Source organism: Suricata suricatta, chromosome 9 (genome assembly GCF_006229205.1).
Source record: "Suricata suricatta isolate VVHF042 chromosome 9, meerkat_22Aug2017_6uvM2_HiC, whole genome shotgun sequence".
Taxonomy (NCBI): Eukaryota; Metazoa; Chordata; class Mammalia; order Carnivora; family Herpestidae; genus Suricata; species Suricata suricatta.
The window spans coordinates 128415636-128432771 of NC_043708.1; the positions used below are offsets into that span (position 1 = coordinate 128415636).

At 41.6% G+C, this 17136-nt stretch overlaps 1 long non-coding RNA gene across 2 annotated transcripts; it reads right to left on the reverse strand.

Moving 5' to 3' along the window:
- Positions 1-6441: 6441 nt before the first annotated feature.
- Positions 6442-13170, reverse strand: LOC115300821. 2 transcript variants are annotated; one of them, XR_003912869.1, is made up of 3 exons: positions 13072-13170; positions 8222-8364; positions 6442-6680 (listed from the first exon to the last, which is right to left on the reverse strand). It is a non-coding gene; the product is annotated as an uncharacterized LOC115300821 (long non-coding RNA). The 2 variants fall into 2 exon arrangements; XR_003912870.1 differs by lacking the exon at positions 13072-13170 and adding an exon at positions 10416-10460.
- Positions 13171-17136: the final 3966 nt, after the last annotated feature.

Genomic DNA, 17136 nt, shown 5'->3' on the forward strand with positions numbered 1-17136 from the left:
GAGAGAAAGAGAACATTGGGGGTTCCTGGGTGGCTCAACCAGTTAAGTGTCTGACTCAGGTCATGATCTCAAGGTTTGTGAGTTCCAGCCCCACATTGGGTTCTGTGCTGACAGCTCAGAGCCTGGAGCCTGATTTGGACTCTGTCTCCCTCTCTTTCTGCCCCTTCCTTGCTCTCTCTCTCTCTCTCTCTCTCTCTCTCTGTCTGTCTTTCTCTCAAAAATAAATAAACATTAAAATTTTTAAGAAAATAAATAAAATAAAGAAAACATTGAACTCCAATCCATGACAAATACAGCCTATAAAATAGATACAGAAATTTAAGTCACATTAAATAATTTTAGAAGGATTCTTTAGAAGGGTAATATATATTACTGCTATTAAAATAATTCCCAAATAAAAGAACTTTTAAACCACTGACAATAAAAAAATTACTGTGGAAGTGCCGTTGTGGAAATAAACAAAGACAACTGTGGATCAAGAGATGTCTGCACTTCAGGAAGAATATCAAGAGAGGCTACTAGCAAAACACTGGCTTCAGGAAGTTTCCATGGGGTCAAGTGGTGAATTGTCAAAAATAAACACAGCAAAGTAATGGCATCCTCGAAAATGCTATAACTAGACTAGACCTCAAAGTCAAGAAATAGAGTGGAAAATATAACTTAGTTCTGGGGTCCAGGCTGATGAGCTAAAGCAGTTGACATCTCCACTCGTGACAGAGGATTTGTTCCAGGGTCCAGACAGGACCATCTCTTCACCTGAGGAAGTCACCCCCAGATACTCCGAGAAAAAACAATGCAAAGGACATTGTTCAGAGTCAACATGAAACCTACATTCACCACGAATCCATTTGGAACAATTATCTGGCCCCAAAGACACTGGTTTTCATTGGTTTTAATCCTCATTTATCCTCACAAATAAGCTATGTGAGGAGAATCCTATGGCTCGAGGTTCAGCAATGATGCTTCTCAAGGACAGAACTCTGAAGACAGATTCCAGTTAGGAAGTTAGGAGCCTCATCAGCCTCATGCATGGCCAGGAACCAAAAAGAGTTGAAGAACACCTGGGCCCAGTGGCATCAACACCTTTAACCTACTTTTGAATGGATTTCATGTCTATTTGAGAAGTCTCATTTGCTTTTATGAGTTAATGTCCAGAGGAAAATCAGTTTCTAACAGAACCCTACTTTTAATGTCATGCCAAAACATGAGTTGTAAATTAAAACCAAGAAAATCTTATCTGAACAAACTTGCTATTGTAAAATTCATTTGTCGATTGATCAATTTCAGCCATCCAGACTATTCCTTCAAATGCCTGCTGATAGTGTATTTATTCACTCATACAACAGATATTTGTATGCTTACTAGGATCAAGCATCATTTTAGTCCCTGGTGATTCAGATGTAAACAAATCAAATAGATCAAGCTTTGCATTCAGAGATCTTGGAAGGAACACAGGTAATAAATTCACTAAAATACACGTATGAACATAGATATGTACACAGGAAAGATAATTCATACAGCAACAAGTGTATGAAAGAAAAGAAAAGGAGGAAATAAGATTAGGGGTGCATGTGGAGGAGCACATCTCCAGTTTTGATATGTTAGATCGGAGAAAGCCTTGCGAAGGCAGTGACATTTGGATGACATTTTGCATGGAAGACAGCCAGGCAAAATCTGGAGGAAGAGAGTTCCAGGCAGAGAAAACATCAAGTGTAACAGGCCAGAAGTAGAAACATGCTGGAGATTTTGAAAAACAAGACAAGGATGGCATCGAAATCAGATAGCAACACACAAAGCACCTCATGTCCACGGGGAGAGAGGTTGATTGAACTCTAAAGGTCGTGTCCTGGGCCATACGGATGACACAGCCACTCTCTCTGCCCTCCTGAGTCTTCCAGTCTGAACTGTGAGGTGCAAACACTAAACACATAGTCACAAAAGTAAAAATAGAACTACAGATTGGGACAAGCTGCCAAGAAAGACTTTGGCTCACTGTGGGTTTTATAGCCAGAAAACCTGATTTAATTGGGGTCCAGGGAAGGCTTCTTGGAGAAAATAACCAATAAGGAGAAATTCTAAGGGGAGTTGTATAACCATTTATATTAAATCTATTATTTTAAGCATATATGAATAAATAAAGAGATGGAGGGAGAGAGGGAGGCAGAGAGAGAGATGATAGATATATTCATAGGATTCATTCACTTTAATTAAAATTATTAAATAGTGACCCTAATGAGGCTTCTGATGAAAAGAATGACAAATTTTCAGTCAAACAGAATATATCCCATCAGACATGAAAATTTTATTATCTTTGCAATGACAGATTGATTCACTATACAGGACTTCATAATATTTGAAATTAGGAACGTGGCATTAAAGTTCACGAACTGATTACTGTAATTACAGTTCATTTGATCTTGATTGCTTTTGTAGGGACTCCTGATTAAATCTGTCTGCTTTTGTAATTCCTAACGCGTGTTTCTTGCAGAGCTGAAAATTTCTGGGGATCATAATTCAGTGTTTCCCTTTTAGCCCTTTCTTTCCTCCCACACCATATGGTGATGGTTGTTTTAACCACAAATATACATTTTTTAAAACTCTGAACTATTACAGTCCTTTATGGCTTGCAGAGATTTTCACTCACAGTGTTTAGAACACTTGGGGAAGGCGAGCATTACTGATTCTAGCTACAGATGAGGAGACTGAAGACCTCCAAGATGAAGTGAACTGGACTACTCCATGTAACCTTTTCTGTGTTATTTTCTATCCTTCAAATTGCCAGAGTGCTCTAGGATGTGGGACCATCACTGGTGGGAAGCCATGCATGTCTCCTTCTTCACTGACTGGGTAATGCATGGGAGAGTCACAAAGGACAGCAGGAAAACAAAGGACAAGTGCCTATTGAAATGTGTCCATCTTCTCACACATACACACATGTGCACACGTGTATACACACTCACACACACGTTTTCTGAGCTCTTAGCCTATGCGTTAGACCTAGGCTCCGGGCAGCCAAATAATGTGTCAGTATCTGCTCTGTGGCACATGGGAAGAAGCTGGAGAGTAGGGGGAATTTGCCCTTCCACAGATGCTAATCTCTAAAGAAGACATCTGTAGATCTAGAGCATCCGCCCTTTACACAATGACTTGGCCGTGGGGGTTCAGTTAGATGAGTGATCTTAATAGAAGTCCCAGGAAACCAAGACCACCAGTGTGGGGGTATTAGATAGTATCTGCTATTTGGGAAGACTTGGCCATGGGAAGTCTGGGACCCCAAGAGGCTAGGAATATAGGGAAAACCCAGAAAAAGTAATGGTGAACCTTAATTGGGCACCAGAGACCTGTCCAAAGGGTTAGCATGTCAGAGGAGAAACTTCCATCCCAGACAATATCCACAAGGTAAAAACTCAGTTGCAGGGAGCCTGCTGACCTAGAATGAAGTGATTTGCTGATATTCATTGATAAAGTGAAGTCTGAGAAATTCTCCCAAGGGACCAACTTCAATGTTTCTGTCAACAGATGCTTGGGAAAAATGGAGGAAATAAAAGTCCCCTCAAAATTCATATGCTGAAGTCCTAAGTCCCAGTTCCTCAGAATGTGACTGTATTTGGAGGTAAGTCCTTTAAAGAGGTGATTAAATTAAAAGGAAGCCATTAGGGTGTGCCCTCATCCAATAGCACTAGTGTCTTTATAGGAAGAGGGTATTTAGATACAGATAGATATGGAGGCAAGACCGTGTGAGGACGTAGAGATAAGATGGCCACCTAGAAGCCAGCAGCAAGGCCTCAGGAGAAACTAATCCTGCCTACACTTTGATCTCTGGCTCCAAATCTCCCTAAGGACATCCTCAGCCAAGCAGACCGGCAGGCACTTCCCCTCTGGGAGGGGAGGAGTCCTTCTCATGCCCTTGACCAGCTGATCTTAATCATTCTGAATCAGAGAAATCAGCAAGTCCATCACTTGGAGATTTAATCATCATTTCTGTTCTCAACTCTTCTAATCAACAGTTCCAGGAGGTTATTAATTTTTCATTCCATAATGAGCACATGAAGGCTACCTCGTATGGAGTTCAAACCCCTTTGAAAAATTCCTTTCATGCCTTGGGTCCATGCTGTGAATGGACTGTCCATTCTCCAGATTAACACATGGAATCACATCAAATTTTACTGACAAAGGCTTAAGGTGAGGTCACACTAGTATGAACCTAAATCTGCGAATTGCAGTATTGCCAAAACTATACAGGCTTCCACCAGGGGCCAGTGCCTGGGGCACTATTGGACCTGCCCTGCCAGAACCTGGGTGTCCCTTGTGTTTTTTCAATGTTTATTTATTTTTGAGAGACAGAGTGTGAGCAGGGGAGAGGCAGAGAGAGAGGGAGACACAGAATCCAAGGCAGGCTCCAGGCTCTTAGTGGTCCACACAAAGCCCAACACGGGGCTCTAAGTCAGGAACCATGAGATCATGACCTGAGCCAAAGTTGGATGCTTAATCACCTGAGCCACCCAGGCACCTCTCTGGGCGGCCCAAGTATCTGATATCTGTCAATCTGCCACTATTGTGGCATTTGCCCCATGTCTGCCTCAATTCAGGATTTATCATCTTTCACCTGAATGATAACACTAGCCCTCATCTTCCTCTTCCCGCTTATCTATTCGACCACCCCCAGAAAGACCTGTACTTGCCAGGACATACTTCTGTGGGGCTTTGTGTATTGTTTTCCCTCAGCCAGGAATGTCTTCCTGTATTCTCTCCACCTGGCTAACCTCTCCACTTCCTTTAAAACACAGTCCAGGGGCGCCTGGGTGGCTTAGTCAGTTGAACGACTAACTTCAGCTCAGGTCATGATCTCGTGGTTTGCAGGTTCGGGCCCCACATCAGGTTCTGTGCTGACAGCTCAGAGCCTGGAGCCTGCTTCAGATTCTGTGTCTCCCTCTCTCTCTGCCCTTCCCCCATTCATGCTCTGTCTCTCTCTGTCTCTCAATAATAAATAAATGTAAAACAACAACAACAACACAGTCCAAGGGTCATGTCCCCTAAGAAACCATTCTACCTTCCCCTATCACTGCCTCTTCTAAACTGGACTATTCTTTATACAGAATGATTAAGAACGGATTGGACACTCCTAAAAATACATTACCTAATAACCAGGTTATGTATATGTATATACAATTTACACCAAATTTTGGTTACCCTGATATTTTTCAATTTCCTTAATGATGATAGCATTCTAAAATAGGGCTAGACCAGATAGTAGCCCCTTAGATCAGGCAAGAGAGTCCCTTGTTCTGTGGTGGTCTTTCTTTTAGTTATTTTTTTAACATTTTGATTTATTATTGAGAGACAGAGCATGAGCATAGGAAGGGCAGAGAGAGGGGGAGACACAGAATTAGAAGCAGGCTCCAGGCTCTGAGCTGTCAGCACAGAGCCCAATGTGGGGCTTGAACTTACAAATTGCAAGATTGTGACCTGAGCTGAAGTCAGATGCTTAACTGATCGAGCCACCCAAGTGCCCCTGTGGTGGTCTTTCTTTAGAGGGATTCACATGTTACAAACACACCGGGCATACATGTATCAAAAAAATACACAGACACTTCTGTCATTCTGTATCTGGTACATAGTATTTACAAAGAGAGACCCATAACCCTAATTAACTTGCTCACATGCCTAGCACCATTTGAGGCCAGGAAAATGCTTTGCCACATCTCTCTGCCCTGTGCCCAGACAAGAACTGCATTCAAATTCTGTAGCCTTTTTGGATTCTCTCACTTCTCAAGTCAGAAATGGAACACTTTGAAGTGTAGAGAAGATTTGACAAGCAAGAACCTTGGGTAAGAGAAAAGACAAAATAATTTGTCTCATCTGTCTCCCCAGACAGAAATACAAGGGGCCCTTGTGAAATAAATTATATTTTCCCCATACACTGAGCATCCCATTTCTTGCTTCTCTTTGGTTTTAATCTTTACTTCAGAGGTTTTCATGAATTAATGCCATACACACAACAACCGTGTAAGTTAACAGAGGACCATTTGCACAATAAAACAATAAACATCACTGGCTCTTCAAAAGAACCTAGTTGTTTGATCATTTGTTGAGTTTGAGTCCAATGAAAACATACCTGTACGCATATTTTATCACAGGGAAGGCATATTTGTCAAATTTGTTGGTGTAATATATAACTTTTTAATAATTTGATATATGGATAGAGGGATTTCATTTATGCTCTTGCCCCAAATGCCTCGGGAAGACAGTACCTTGATTCACAGGTATCCTGCTCCACCAACTTCTGGTGGAGAAAGATCGGGGTTCTCAAGTATGGACCATTCGATCTTCGCAGTCCTGATGAAATGAATGAACCCTTCTTAGAACTCTTGATTATAGTGAGCTATAAAAGATCTCTGATATGCTATGAAAGACAAATGAGCTTTCCATATGAATGTGCACAATTTAATTATGAGCAGGGTGCAATGAGCATTTATAATAATTATACAAAAAGGTACGGTTGTTTCCTTGGTTGTGACAACATGTTCACATAAAACCCGGTTCCAGAGTGGTAATCTTTAAGAGTGTTCAATTCTTCCTGAATCTCCCGCGTACAGCTCACTTGTTATTTTTGTACTGATGCATTTGCAAAGCTGGCTCCACTCCTAGGAGACAGGGACCAGATCATATTCTTCCTGGATCTGAAAAAGAATTTCTTAAGCTTAATCTTTTTTATTTATTTTGAGAGAGAGAGCACAAGTAGGGGATGGGCAAAGAGAGAGAGAGGGAGACGGAGAATCTGAAGCAAGTTCCAGGCTCCCAGCTCAGAGCTGTCAGCACAGAGCCCAATGCAGGGCTTGAACTCATGACCCTGTGAGATCATGACCTGAGCTGAATTCAGGAGATGGATGCTAATTAGCTGGACTGAGCCACCCAGGCGCCCCTTGGATCTGCAAAACCTATTGTGTGGACCTCTTGTTAATGGAATTTCTAACTATTTTTCAATCCTACCCGATGAAAGAGTGGAAATATTTGTTAAAGGAAGGCTCCTGCCCCTGATCAAAGCCTCTGCATCAATACAAAATTTCTCCTTATTTGTTATCATGTTATGTTCGGTGCTCCCATAATGCACATGAAATGAACAAAGGAAGCCTAGGGAGCAGCTGTGTACTTTGTAGATACAATGTCGTTATTAGTGTTCTAGTGACTCTTTCCCTACTCCGGCCTCACTTACTCTTTATCAGACCAAGGTCTTACTGTTAAATAGTGTTTGTTTCTTTAGTTAACAATCACTTAGTTAGCATTAATTATCTTACATATTTATTACGTTCAGTTCTTTATTTTTTTCTGTCTCGGTAGAATCTAAACTCCTTGAAAGTTGAGACCCATCTCAACTATAGGATTTTCAGCACCTGGAAGATAGTATAAATATAAATATTTGTGTGCTGACAAGTTCAATATGTAGATAGGTGTCCATCACATCCGCAACTGAGACGTTAAGGTATTTTTTTCTCCACTTAATCCTTTCTTCTCTATTCAAACACCACCAAGGCAATATCTACTTGTTTTTGAACAACAGAAAAAGATAGCTTAGAAAGGGCTCTCCAATTAACTGATTCTTGATGGTGATTGAGGGACTGACGTTTTCACATTTTCACCTTTTATTTCTATCTGGAATCACTCTTCACTCATACATACTGCACATTGATAAGTATTTCTGTAGCGGATGCTGGAACAGCTCCCAGTGTGATACTGTAAAGCCTCTTTTTCCAGCAAAATCTGAGTCCATCAGTAACACATCCATTCTCCATGAGATTACACATTTTTTTTCACTCAGCTTTCACTTGCTCCGGATAAACTTTGCAGGCTATTAAATCTGACTTTCTGATCCCGGATCACAGAGCATTTGAAAAGCTATCAAAGGAACACTGCCACGGTCTTATATATTACAGTAAGCCCTTAATAGCAGTTATTAATGGGTTGTATGATAAGGAATGTTGTGTAAGATAAAAATAGGTAAGCAGGCGGGAATCAGTTCAATCGACTTAATTTCACACATGTATAGCCATTTACATGTCTGCAATGAGCCTGGGCAATGCCTTTGTTGGCAAACTTATTAAAACTTTTCTCGAATAACAAATTTCTAATTAGTTTACGCTACGGCATTTGTGCCTCCAAGTAGACAAAGGAAGAACAAATATTAGTTGATTGCAAAGGAGCCCTCTTGTTGAAAAAGGCTTACCCAATTGAGAAGACAGATATCAGTTAGGAGTGTGGGCAGAAGACGAATTTATAGTTCTTTTGTTTTTGAATAGTTGGAGCTGTAGGTAAGCAGAATAGTCTGAACGCTGTTGTCAACTCCCTTTCTCTTTTTTGCCTTCACAGCTGAAAGGAAAGTCTTAAGTTTGTTACAGGCTCTCTATTAAACCATAATGTATTTTCCCTGCACAATGTTAATTAAGCTTTAGCAAAACACTTGGAGCATTTCTTTGAAACAACCAAGACCCACTTGGACAGGAAATGCTGTAGAAAAATAGCCCTGTTAGGTACCACCTGTGAGTCCAATGACATGTCAAAGCCAAGATGCAGAGAGACCAAGGCCAGAAACACCCTGAGATGACAAACAGGATCATCTGCTTCTGGGCAAAACAAAAGGCGGACAGGGCCCGCAGCAGGTGAATCCATAGGATTTTTGGGAACCAGTGTCTAATCACCAAATTGGGTCATGCAGGAGATGGAAACAAAAGACAGGACCTGAGGCACCTGGGTGGTTCAGTCAGTTGAGTGTCCAACTTCGGCTCAGGTCATGATCTCACGGTGCATGGGTTTGAGCCCCACGTTGGGCTCTGCTGACAGTTCAGAGCCTGGAGCCTGCTTCAGATTCTGTTTCCCTCTCTCTCTGCCCCTCCCCAACTTGCACTCTGTCTCTCTCAAAAATAAATAAACATTAAAAAAAAAAAGACAGGACCTTGTGGGCACATGTAAGATGCATCCTGAATGCTGTTTTCTGAACTCCATTCAAGGAGAGAACAATCCATGAATCAACCCTGTGGACCTAGAGAGGGTGGGGGATGGGAAAAGCCAAGGGCTGATGCTTAGAACACTTCCGTCTTGTGTGAAGGGGGCAGGTACTCATCCAAGAGTCCGCGGGTATTTCTGCACCGATATTTTGCAATGTGTGCTTTTCTTTGATATAGTAGAAGAAAAAGCAGGTCTTGAAAAGTATAGTAATTATAGTGTTTTAGTGCTGGTATGCTCGAATAGGGTATATTTGCGAATTTAATCCTAAGTATTTATTGCATATGCTCTCACTAAGGAAAAGGAAATTGTGTGGAGTGGCAGCAGAGGTATAAGTAAAGGGTCCTTCCATTTGTAACAGGGCTGAACTCCGCATTGGCTGAGATTATCTCTGTGTCTAATGGGAAAGGTACTATGAATTCTGAAGGCTGCATTATCTTGCTTTATAACTCCGTTGCCTAATAACAGAAAGAGGGCTTTGGGCCATAATGAATAGCCATTCTTACAGATCTTTTAACTCTGCCATCTCCAAGGAGCTTACTCTCCATTAACATTTCCAGAAATAGCTTACTTTACATTATTGAAGTGCTGTAAGAGATAGTTTCCAAATTATTCTGAAGCTAATTATTAAAAAAAAAAAAAAGATTACTCAAAAAGCTTTCCCCTTCCCCACTTTAAATTGTACCTTTAAGTGCCTTGCAGTAAATATGAAGACCAAGCCATAGCCATTGGAAGAATCTCTACATGTGATAGAGCCAATTCCATTAACTCAATCTCTAGTGTGCTCGGAAATGTGTTTTCATTACAAGTTATGGTGCTAAATACCAGGGGGAAAGGTATGCAAATCAGCAATATTAACTATGCCAGTCTAGACAAGCCAGACTAACCTAATGAAGGGGATATAGCCACTCTAAAGCTATGTTTTGCTTTTTTAAAGGTTAATTAGACTGCTTAATTATCCCAGACTGAGAGCATATTATTCTCTTGGAAAAGCAAGCATAATTAACTTAGAGAGGCTTCCCCCACAAGCAAACACAAGTAAATAGAAAAACTCCAATCCAAAGAGGTTCGCTTCCACTTGGCTTGAAATCCAAAAGGTGGCTTGATGTTTATGTAAATAGAAGGAAATGCACAAACTCACACACACACCTAGAGTTGCTAAATGTGGACATCCTATAGGTTTACAAATTATATGGAAGAGCTGATGGTAAATACATATCTAACTTATAATCTGTATAAAATATGCTTCTCAAGTTGAAAAGAAGAGAATTCCTAGATTTTTATTAGACATTTGTTGTTTGGGCTGCCTAGCAACAACCCCTTTTCTTTTGGTAACACTGGATTCCCCTTCTAGAAAATACGTGTTTTACCTACGGTGCCATTCAATCTATCTTCCAGCCCAATCCTATGTCCCTTACCCCCTCACAGGTAATATTCCTTAGAAAACTATCCAAAAAACCAACGGCACCCAAATGTCCATTTCAGGGTCTCCAAGAAGACATTCTCAGGGAAGCCAATATGTAGCACTGGTGTTGGGAAGGGTCCCAGGAAGCAAAAACTAAAATGGGATTTTTGGAGTTACACAGCTCTCTTGCTGGCTGACAATGGGAATAACATCGCTGGTGGTTTGGTTGGAACCAGTGGCCTCTTTGTATGTTGTAAGGAGGTGACTGTTCAGACCTTCACTGTGGGCGAACTGGGATGGAATGCAGGCAGAAGCACATGTACTGGTGAACATGGTAATGGTGAGGTCAGTATGATATCACAGGTGGTTGAGGATTCTAGGAGAAATCACAATTACAGACACAGTGAAATCTGATGATTGTTGCTGGGACTTTTGATGAGCCAGGGAAAGGCAAGGGAAATCTGATGATGATTACTAATCTAAGATGAAGAATGGAAGACTGAAGACTTCCTTGGCAGCTTATTTTTAAAAATGCTCATCCGCTTGAGCAAGGCAGCAGAAAAACCTGAAGGTCGGGCTCAAGGATTAACTATAATTATGGCAGAGCTCCAAAGGGAGGGTCAAAATCCCTTTCATTCACGTTAACTGAGATTGACATACATTCTGAGTAGAGGTTTGCCCTTGGGACCCCAGGGTCTAGTAGCACCAATACATAATGGTTTAAAAAATGGTTGATCTGGGGTGCCTGGGTGGCTCAGTCAGTTCAGCATCTGATTTCAGCTCAGGTCGTGATCTCACAGTTCACTAGATCGAGCCCCATGTTGGACTCTGTCCTGACAGCTTGGAGCCTGCTTGGGATTCTTTCCCTCTCTCTGCCCCTCCCACTCATGCTCTCTTTCTCTCTCAAAATAAATAAATAAACACTTAAAAATAAAAATATAAAAAGAAGATGGTAAATAATTAAAAAAATATATTTGATCTTCTGATCCGGGATCTTCTTCAGCATTTCATTACACCAAAGGTCTTGCTCGACACCTAAGGAGGATTGATGCAAAATCATACGATCCATCCATCTTCTACTGCAAAACTAGAAACTGCAGGCATCATGGAGTAGTGGGACAACCTTCTGCAGACACAACTGAAGACTGGCTTGGAGATAATATACTCAGATATGGGCACCACCCTCCAAGACCCAGTATACACCCTAAATCCATTATGTGGTTCTGAGCTCCAATAGGCAGAGTACGGAGGTCTGAGAACCAAGGAATGAAAGAGGAGCAGTTCTATTTTCTTTCATGCCCAGTAAACCGCTTGAGGATTTTTTCACTTTCATCCACACAAATGTAAGCTCTTGAGTCTAGAGGCTCTGAATCCCAGAGGGAGGATGCTTTGACCAGGAGATGCAGCAAAGGGTCTCATGAAATCATAAGCCCTGGCTGCTGCCCTATCACTTCATGTGTCTTGTGCCAAGCGACCAGATTGCAGGGGAAACTCATTACGCTGAAGGGATTGTTGACCGTGATCTTCAGAAGGCTGTTGACACAAGGGAGGTGGGCAGAAGTATGCTGGAAACCGAGCTGATCCAGTGGAGTGTTTATAATAATAACAACCCCCTGCCCAACTGTAACACTAAATGGGCAAGAGAAGCATTTATGATCTAGAAGAACATAGTGATCATGGCTCAGAGCCCTTGGGGAGGAGTGTCTGCGTCACCCCATCAGACAAACCATGGGTGCTGTAATTTGTTCCCTTAACTTTACCCTTGTACATTTCCACACAAAAAGAAATCAATCCTAGGAAAGCTGCTCCTTCTGATGTCACATAGAGCAAATGGATGCAAGCAGTGGAAGTGAACTGTAGTTGATGCTGCCCCGACACCATAGGTAACACTGAGTGACACATTCTCTCAGCTGCCAAGGTGTATTTCCTCATGTCAGCTGAGGTGTGAATTCTTCAGGAATTGCTCTCAGCCAATGAGTGCTGGCTCTTTCAAGATTATGCACCATCTCGAGTATAGACTTTATCCAACAACTAGCTATTGTAGGGATCACCCCAGCTCCAGAGTGCCGTCAACAACCATAGGGCCATGCAAAGTAAGGACACCTTTCTGATATTCACACATTTCCATTAACGTGGTACTCTCTAAGTGAGGACTACGTGTAATGTATGTGGGCGATCATAAAATAAATTTGATTTTCCCCATGTTTAACGAAAGACTCTGCCATAGGATACCTACCTTTAAGTGGGCTTCCATGATCTATGAAGAAATATTTGTAAGCTATTCTAATATAAGGCAAGAGCCATCTATTTTCCTGGAAGAGATTTATATAGTGACTTCATCTTTATCTATTTGTATCCATGAGAAGATTTTGCAATTAAAGAAGAAAGAGAAGAAGGAGAAGAGTGGAAGAAAAGGGAAGGAAGAAGGAAATATTTAAAGATCCTAAATTTAGCAGTATACAAGAAAGCTATTCAAGATGACCTGTTTTCATTTGCTACTAATTTATCCTGTTCAATAATCTGTCATATAATCCCCCACACTCCACCCTGACAGTCCTTGACTTCCTAATCAATCACAAGGAATAGGTAAATACCGACACTAATTCTTATGTCCAACGTCCTCCATTATCAACCTCTAATAAAGAGAACTATGAGGCTGTTTTCCCCACCTGTTAAAGAGCCTGAAATAGTCCTACTGGTTAAGGATCGCTCCTCTCCAACCGCAAATGAGACATTGGCTTTGGATGTTTGCAGATTTACAAATACTAACACAGCTCAGCAAGCCTAGAGAAGGATTTGAGGGAAGACAGAACAGTGATGTCAACTCTTGAGTCTTGGTTTCTTCCCCTGACAAAGAGTTGGTTCTGCTGGACTTTCTGCATGTTCCTTTCTAGAAGGATTTCACCACGGTGATCTGGTCACCCCAGAGACAGGTGTTCATTCCTGCCAGCCAAGGGCAAAAGCTCTGTTCCTTTCTATTCCCCACCTCAAGCCAGCAAGACGCCTTTCTCAGCATCTTTGCCACCCCTCCCATAAACGTGGAAGTATTACAGTTTTCCAAGGTCAACACACCCCCGTCGCCTTCCCTCAGCAGAGTGCCACTTTCAATCTGGGAGAATTTTCTCCTTGATGTGGAGCAGCTCACCCTCTGCTTCCTCAAGGCCACCTCCCTGGCCCTAATTATCTGCCTCAGTAAACTAGGAATGACATCAGAGGTTGAACAAATTGAAAGGGCCATTTCCACTACCAGAGGTCGGAAGCTGCTCAAGGCCGAATGTTACAGGGGCATTTGAGGCCAAGAAAAAGCAATTTACTTCTCACAACATTTTATCAGTGAGACAAGTAGAGTCACCCCATTAAAACAAGTCACCTTTTACATTTGCCGGCGTCGAGTAGATCCCTCGAGTGAGGAAAGTGAACAATGCCTTCCTGCTCAAATGAGGTGGACACAGCCTTGCTTCATAGCAGTAGTTTCTAGCAGCAGTCCATATGAGAAGACCCTGAAGTTCCTTAACACCCACATTGTGGCCTTACCCCCTAAGCTTCTGATTCACCAGCTTGGGGTGAAGCTTAAATATCTGCGCTTCTAACATGCTCCAGGTGATGTCACCCCTGGGGGTCCAGGGCTCCCAAATTGGGGACTACTATTCTGTGCCATTCCAAGTCCCTCCCATAGATGTTGAGACAGCGGGTGACCCCAGCCAAGTGGCTCCTCAGTAAGTCTGCAGGGGATGGAGATTTTGATTTAAACAGACCACGTAGACAAAAATCAATGAGCCAATTTCAAAAGGAGGCACCGGCAGCAAAGAAAACCTTCAATTAGCACATCTGCGACAGAGATCATTGTCTGAATTTTTTTTTTTTTTTGCTTCAATAATCTTATCAGCCAGGCACCGGAAGTCCAGCCAGTGAAAGGCTTGTCATTGTTTTCTATTCACCCTGCAAACTAAATGCTGGTTCAGATGAGAATTCGATTGATTTGCAAACAGTGTTTATTCCTTCTGTTGTCACCACACAGACAGCCAATTAATGACATTAAAGATTAATTAACGGGGAAGCTTGTGCACTACCTGCCAAAGAGATGATTAAACTCGCAGTTCCGTGTTTCCTCCCAGAGAGGAAAATTACCCTCAGGACTTATAGGTTCAGAGGCAGCTTTGGTCCTGGGTACAGAGTCCATCCAAATCAGGGTGAGAAATGTTTATCAAAAAGCCAGGTGGGTGGGCTCTAGCCACAGCTAGGCCTTAGCCATCCTGGGACATCAATCCATGTCCATCACTCAAGAGCCTGTGGCCAGCTCTACCTTCCAGGGATGTAAGCATCACAGTACAGCCCTTCCCCTTTCTTCCCCTCCCTGGCCCCCTGCAGCCTTTCCTCTAGCCTCTAGATGGATCGGCAGCCCTGAACTGCCTCTCTGTCCCTGCACCTTCCCAAGCCATGTGATTACATCCCATTTCTTAAAACATCCCCTGAAATCTAAAACCGTTTTTTCTCACATGAAGCAGGAAGCAAAGATGAGGCTTGATCATTCTAAAAATGCATGATTAAACAGAAATTAAGTTGGGAGAAGGGCATGAACACACCAAAACACACTGGGTAGCATTTTTCTGTTCACAGCATGTCTTTCTTTTGCATTTTGTCCCATCAAATACTCCCAACAGCCTTGAGAGGTGGCTTTTATGGGTTTTTTATAAAGCTGAGGAAACTGAGTCAATGTGGGTACGCAGGGTCTAAAGAGAGGAGGTGTCAAAGGTCCCCCAGCTAAGGATGCTGCATAGCTGTGGGTTTCTCTCACTGACGACACTAAATAAGGGGCTTGACATGTACCACCCAGAATGGTTAAAGCAGTGAAAAATCTTACACTGAGAGAAAATATGAAATGACATAACTTCTAACTCTAAGATAAGCAGCTAACTAATTAAACAATGCACAGTTATATAAAGGCTCATGCATTAGTAATGATACCACTCCTAATCCAGGACACTTTTTAGAAGGATAGGGGACAAACAGGAACACTGGTCACCTCATGATTGACAGAGTACTTCAAACACCAAGTCCCATGATCATAAACGTTCAGGTAGTGGTCTTCTGACTATTGTGGGTGCCTTGGAGACACATCACGCTATAGTTGAAATGTACAATGTGTTTAGCCAAGAAGGATTTCTTATATATTTTCGCCTAGAAAAGATTCTTCAATGAAAAACTTTTTGTAAATTATAAGAAGAACTATATAATCCTAAGGGAAAAAGGAAATAATTTCATTTGAAGCACTGAAGAACATTTGATGGAGAACATGACATTGAAGTTCAATTATGAAAGACCAGTAAACCATGTATAGTAAGATAAAGGAAAAGAGCATTTTGAGGTAAGGGAATTGCTTGCACAAATAATAAAACCGGTATTATCATGGAAGTAGAAAATGCCCAGTTATGCTTGAAGAACAGTGAATAGTCCTGACTTTAAGGGCAATTTATATGTTTTTTTTTTTTAATTGTTTTCCTCTCCAAGAGTAATGAATACGGATTCCACAGTAAGTTTATTAACATGCAGTGTTATCTTATTTAGCATGGACAATTTTCCCAAGAAGTTCAATATTTATGAAGCTGTATCTCCTTTCAGATAAAAGATAAAATTTGCATTAAATAAATGCATTGATTGGTTACAAAGCTGGATAACATTTGAGGTAATTCTCACAAAAGTTCCCGAGTCAGCAGAAGACACTGCAGACCGTCCAAGCCTTGAATTGGAAATGGCTCTGAACCGATAACTACAGAACTGGGAACAGATGAAAGAACAAAGGTATCTATTCCAATCAACAGATCACAGTGCTTTTCTTATGCAAGTAAGTGTTAAAGTTGCCATATTTAATTCCCTGGTCAAGTTCATGTGTAGGTAGATAGTGAGTTGGCACGAGATAAGCAGCCTCGGTTTCCGTGTCGATTGTTTGACGTTAAGAAAGCATCCCAGGAGTGTTAACCCACAGGAGCAAAGACTTTAGGAGAACCCTGTTCACTGAATACAGTCACTTAACATCGATTGAGTGAATATAGAAATTAGTGCATTGAACCCAGGCAGAAGGAGATTGGAGATTGTAAGGTTCTGAGTAGAAGAAAGAGTTGAGATTGTCACTGTAAGAGTCAGAATGGAAATAATCCAATTTTACAATATCAAGAGGTTTCTGGGATAGTGCAATAAATAAAGCTCCTGTCCTCTTACAAAAAGACTATCAAAATACATACATAAATCCATTTTGGAAGTGGTAAATACTATGAAAAACAGAGGAAGAATACTGAGTGGCAGTCATGGTAATTTAGATCAGGGGGAAATTTCTCTTATATTTGAATCATTTTCCACTTTATGAAGCACTTCATAGGCACGGCTATTTCATTGAACCCTGGAATGTCATTTAAATATTACTCCCATGGTTATAGATGAGAGGACCTAGGGAAGTTGACGAAATCGCTCCACAAGAGGTGGTCATTGACAAGAAAGGTGACATTTGTTGTATGCTTGGGTGTCAAATACCTCTTAAGGCTCTCTACACATGTCATCTTCTACTGTCCTCATATGATGCTTGGTGATTCTGCTCCTCTTAAAAATCCCTACTGTAGGTTTGAAGCCATTGTCCAAGGCAAAAAGTGATAAATGGCAAGCAGATCAAGTGCAGTGTGGTGGATTCCAAATCCTGTTCCCATCCTATTGCGAGGGGCTTTCTTCTTCATGGGTCAGAATCC